Raw genomic sequence first — 6,000 nt, 5'->3', positions numbered from 1 at the left:
CCTTGGTTGCTCCCTCAGCCAATGAGGGAGGGTTCCTTGAGAGGGTAAGAGCTGTTGAGGAAAGAGTAGATTCAGTTGTAAGTGAACATTTAAGAACACAATACTATGCTTTCTTGAATATATTCACAGATGGATCTAAGGACCCTAAAACAGGGGGACAGGTGCAGCTTTTAGTGTTCCTGAGTTAAACAAATTATAATAATCAGTTTACACAATGCAGTTGAAGGTCATACTCTTGGCTGCAGAGTGGGTGGAGGTGAGTATGGGTAGTCATCTGCTCTGACTACTGTGCAGCACTGATGAGCTTAAATTAATTTGTGTCTCTGAGCAGAGTATAGGGTGAAACAGATGGGCTTATTTGTGATGTTCCTCTGGGTACCAGCTCATGTGTGAGTGGAGGGGAATGAGGAGGTGGATTTTATAATCAAGCAGGCTCTTAAACATCCTAGTGTTGAGATGGAATTGTCAATCAGTAAAGCAGAAACCAAGGAGTTGATAAAAACAGTGGTTAAAAACAAATGGCAAGAGTTGTGGAACAGGGAGGGAAAGGGAAGACCGCTGTATAAGATTTAGGAAAAGGTGGGTGCAGGGAGGTCCTCAGGTCGAGACAGAAGGGAGGAACGTGAGTCACAAGGCTGAGGCTGGGACACACAAAGGCTCAACAGTACATTGAACTTGATGGGAAAACATCAGACTGGGAGGTGTGATCATTGTCAGGAGGAGATGGAGACAGTGGAACACGTTCTATTTCAGTGCCAGAAATATGGGAATGAAAGGTAGCGATTGTTATTAGATTTGAGTGGTAATCAGGTTGAAGAGCCAAGATTAAGTGAACTGCTGGAGAAATCTTCAGGGGATGTAGTATTTAATTATGTATTTTGTTTATTTAGGGAGACGAGAATATTGGGTACGATTTAGACCTTGTCTCTGGTCCACACTCCAGTCCAGTTGGTGGCGGTAATGCACCTTAATGCACCTCAACCTCAGGAGCCTGAAGAAATGTGGCTTGTCACCTAAAACCCTTACAAACTTTTACAGATGCACAATTAAGAGCATCCTGTCGGGCTGTATCACCGCCTGGTACAGCAACTGCACTGCCCACAACCGCAGGGCTCTCCAGAGGGTGGTGCAGTCTACACAACGCATCACTGGGGGCAAACTACCCGCCCTCCAGGACACCTACAGTACCCAATGTCACAGGAAGGCCAAAAAGATCATCAAGGACAACAACCACCTGAGCCACTACCTGTTCACCCTGCTATCATCCAGAAGGCGAGGTCAGCCTTCACTAGCACAGAGAGGCTGCTGCCTATATACACAGGCTTTAAATCATTGGCCACTTGAATAAATGGAACACTAGTCACTTTAATAATGTCACTTTAATGTTTATATTTCTTGCATTACTCATCTCATATGTATATACTGTATTCTATACTAATCTACTGTATCTTAGTCTATGCCACTCTGACATTGCTCATCCATATATGTATATCTTCCTAATTCCATTCCTTTACTTAGATGTGTGGGTATTGGGTATATATTGTGAAATTGTTAGATATTACTTGTTAGATATTGCTGCACTGTTGGAGCTAGAAACACAAGCATTTTGCTACACCCACAATAACATCTGCTAAACACGTGTATGTGACCAATAACATTTTATTTGATTTAAAGTTTTATGCCAACCGCCATAAAAATCCAAAGAAGAAGAAAGCAGTGATTTCCCATGATCCTTTGGGTCTTTGCCCAGGGCATCACATAGGCCAAATTGCATATGAACTGACTGAAAAAGGCCAGTAGGCTGATTCAGGCATGACATTGTTTTTCACTCACATGGCTGACTACTTATCTCTCCCAGAGGTTAGGACAAGTGGCCTGTGACAGAAAAGAGCCTGGTGAGAACGAGAGAGGCACTTATATGGTGCAAATCTAATTTGCGTCAGTCACTGTGCTGCTGTCACGGGCATGATCTCCCACGTGAGATACCAATGTCTTGACCGTTAGACAAGGGTCCGCTACACTCCTAACAGCTTCGCTTCCTCCACTGTCCCTGTCCCTTTACTAGGCTTCTTGAACTGGTAGTGGTCCTATGATCAAAAACACTTGTGACTGCTCGCTTGACAACGTACAAACCAGTTGTGCCAATGAAAATGATCTGATTTCCCATTGGGCGGCGCAGCGTTGTCCGTGTTAGGGTTTGGCCAGGGTAGATAATAATCATTTGTTCTTAACTGACTTGCCTAGTTAAATAAAGGTTAAAAAAAATGTTTTATCCCGTATGATTTGACGCATTACATAAACATATCTGCAACATAATTTTGTGCACACCTATGTTGGTGCAATTGCCATGTTCAAGAATAGCGAAGAATTGCAAACTATTAGCCAATGATCTTACTATTGTCTGGTTACTCTTGTTGTGCAATCAAAAGTCTGTAAGAGACAGTATTTCAGGTAATATCTCAAGTTTTACCAGGAGAGGGGGCTATTTTGCCAGATATGCTTCCAGCCCAGAGGCAGAATAGCACCTCAATGCATGCATACATGCAATTAGTGGTTGCGTTGTGTGTTTGCGTGCATGTGTGAATGGTTGGTTGGATATGTAAGGTTACCCGAATGCTACATTTGAATATGTCGTGTGATATTGTGTTTGATCTCTCCACTGGGGTCCTGTATCAAAGAACCAACAGTAACAATGGCTGGAGCGTGACCATGAGGTCATACAGGGTGATAAATATCCCAGCAATCTCCAAATTGGTGACATTTCTCACTCCCCCTTCCCACTACCCCAACCCCTTGAGAAACTCAGACATTTGCATGCTATGATGAATCTATACTGTTCAAAAAAATAAAGGGAACACTTAAACAACACATCCTAGATCTGAATGAAAGAAATAATCTTATTAAATACTTTTTTCTTTACATAGTTGAATGTGCTGACAACAAAATCACACAAAAATAATCAATGGAAATCCAATTTATCAGCCCATGGAGGTCTGGATTTGGAGTCACACTCATAATTAAAGTGGAAAACCACACTACAGGCTGATCCAACTTTGATGTAATGTCCTTAAAACAAGTCAAAATGAGGCTCAGTAGTGTGTGTGGCCTCCACGTGCCTGTATGACTTCCCTACAACGCCTGGGCATGCTCCTGATGAGGTGGCGGATGGTCTCCTGAGGGATCTCCTCCCAGACCTGGACTAAAGCATCCGCCAACTCCTGGACAGTCTGTGGTGCAATATGGCGTTGGTGGATGGAGCGAGACATGATGTCCCAGATGTGCTCAATTGGATTCAGGTCTGGGGAACGGGCGGGCCAGTCCATAGCATCAATGCCTTCCTCTTGCAGGAACTGCTGACACACTCCAGCCACATGAGGTCTAGCATTGTCTTGTATTAGGAGGAACCCAGGGCCAACCGCACCAGCATATGGTCTCACAAGGGGTCTGAGGATCTCATCTCGGTACCTAATGGCAGTCAGGCTACCTCTGGCGAGCACATGGAGGGCTGTGCGGCCCCCCAAAGAAATGCCACCCCACACCATGACTGACCCACCGCCAAACCGGTCATGCTGGAGGATGTTGCAGGCAGCAGAACGTTCTCCACGGCGTCTCCAGACTCTGTCACGTCTGTCACGTGCTCAGTGTGAACCTGCTTTCATCTGTGAAGAGCACAGGGCGCCAGTGGCGAATTTGCCACTCTTGGTGTTCTCTGGCAAATGCCAAACGTCCTGCACAGTGTTGGGCTGTAAGCACAACCCCCACCTGTGGATGTCGGGCCCTCATACCACCCTCATGGAGTCTGTTTCTGACCATTTGAGCAGACACATGCACATTTGTGGCCTGCTGGAGGTCATTTTGCAGGGCTCTGGCAGTGCTTCTCCTGCTCCTCCTTGCACAAAGGCGGAGGTAGCGGTCCTGCTGCTGGGTTGTTGCCCTCCTACGGCCTCCTCCACGTCTCCTGATGTATTGGCCTGTCTCCTGGTAGCGCCTCCATGCTCTGGACACTACGTTGACAGACACAGCAAACCTTCTTGCCACAGCTCGCATTGATGTGCCATCCTGGATGAGCTGCACTACCTGAGCCACTTGTGTGGGTTGTAGAGTCCGTCTCATGCTACCACTAGAGTGAAAGCACCGCCAGCATTCAAAAGTGACCAAAACATCAGCCAGGAAGCATAGGAACTGAGAAGTGGTCTGTGGTCCCCACCTGCAGAACCACTCCTTTATTGGGGGTGTCTTGCTAATTGCCTATAATTTCCACCTGTTGTCTATTCCATTTGCACAACAGCATGTGAAATGTATTGTCAATCAGTGTTGCTTCCTAAGTGGACAGTTTGATTTCACAGAAGTGTGATTGACTTGGAGTTACATTGTGTTGTTTAAGTGTTCCCTTTATTTTTTTGAGCAGTGTATAATTCATGCAATCCATAGCTCCTTTCGCAATACCATATACTTTGGATATTGACATCTGTTTTTCCCATTCTGCTGTTACTGTTTAATGCCATCTCACTAACTTAATGAGATGGAAAAAGAGGAGATTCTATTAAATTCCACTGTGGGGTTGACTTGTCTGGACCATTCAACTTTAGATATGGCACCACATAGATTTGGCTATATTTATTAAATAAAAGACAGGTTTTTTTCATTCTCCAGGGCCTGTTTTCACAAAGTGTCTCAGAGTAGTAGTGCTGATATGGATCAGGTTATTCCTACTCTGAGAAGCTTCATGTATTCAGGCCCAGAGCTCTTTTCTGAATGAGGAGGATTAATGTTTGTGTACAGATATACCTTCATTTGACAATTTTCTAACGTAAGGAAAATAATCTTTCAGCAACAGGAAATGTAAGTTATTGTGTGGATTCTAATTAATGGACATTTCTGTAGGGATTGATACATTTTTTTGTTAGGATAAATCAAGTCTGATATTTTAAAGTGGAAATGACAAACTTTAGAAGCCTTTTCAAACCTTGAATACATTACAATTGGCATTTTACTGAGTTATCAAATTAAGAGAGCAGACCTGTAATTTAATTCATTTACTTTCCAACTAATCACATGCTAATTGGTTTGGAGTCTCTGGTTAAAGTTGAGTGTGCTTGAGCTGCCTGCAGCATCTCTCTCTGGTGTCTTGAGCTGCCTGCAGCATCTCTCTCTGGTGTCTTGAGCTGCCTGCAGCATCTCTCACTGGTGTCTTGCCAATTGTGCCATGTGTCATACTGCATGACAGTATGACATCTAAATATTGTTCTGTTTTTCATCATTTTTCTCAGATGCTCTTTTGGCAAACAAGTTGTTTTGACAGGAGACAAGCTCACAAGTCAGTGTATATGGCTCATATCTTTCACTTCTCTCCTCACTTTTCTCTGTTGTTGGGTAACTCTAGTCTCCTTTTCTCCTGTTTATCATCTATTCTCTTTTTTTCTCTCACTCCTTTTGGACAGCTTCCACACTGACACTCCTCAGGGCATGAGCAGTTTAGTGCTAATATAGTTTTAACAGTATATTCATTCTAATTTCATACACACTAAATATTATGCGGAGCGACACAGGGGAACCCAAGAGCAGACTCAGATGAGGAAACAGGGATGAATTAACCAAAATATTTATTGTTACACAGGGAGATATGGAGTGCAGATCCGGGGAAGCTCGGATGAGTTGCAGAAAAAACAGATGTGGAGACTGAGGTTGGAGTTGGCTTAGTAGAACAGGGTAAACAAGTCCTGAGGGGAATCCAGGGTAGTGGTTGTGAGTAAAATCCAGAGCAAGGTAGTTGGGTGGTGAGATGTGGAACAAGAGACAGGAGCCAGAGACAGAGCAGTAACTACAATGAGAGGATAAATGGTGTCAGGCAGGGAAACAGGCACAGCAGATTAACAGGATCTTGAATAATCATAAATGGCTAGAATCATGAACTGACTGAGCAGAGATTATGTTCTGGTAGAGTGGAAGTGGCAGGACTGAGTAATTGTAGAGGTCTTGATTATGGAACGAGTTGCAGCT

This window comes from Salmo salar, chromosome ssa20 (genome assembly GCF_905237065.1).
Source record: "Salmo salar chromosome ssa20, Ssal_v3.1, whole genome shotgun sequence".
NCBI classification, from domain to species: Eukaryota; Metazoa; Chordata; class Actinopteri; order Salmoniformes; family Salmonidae; genus Salmo; species Salmo salar.
Note: the sequence above shows the minus strand (reverse complement) of the source record.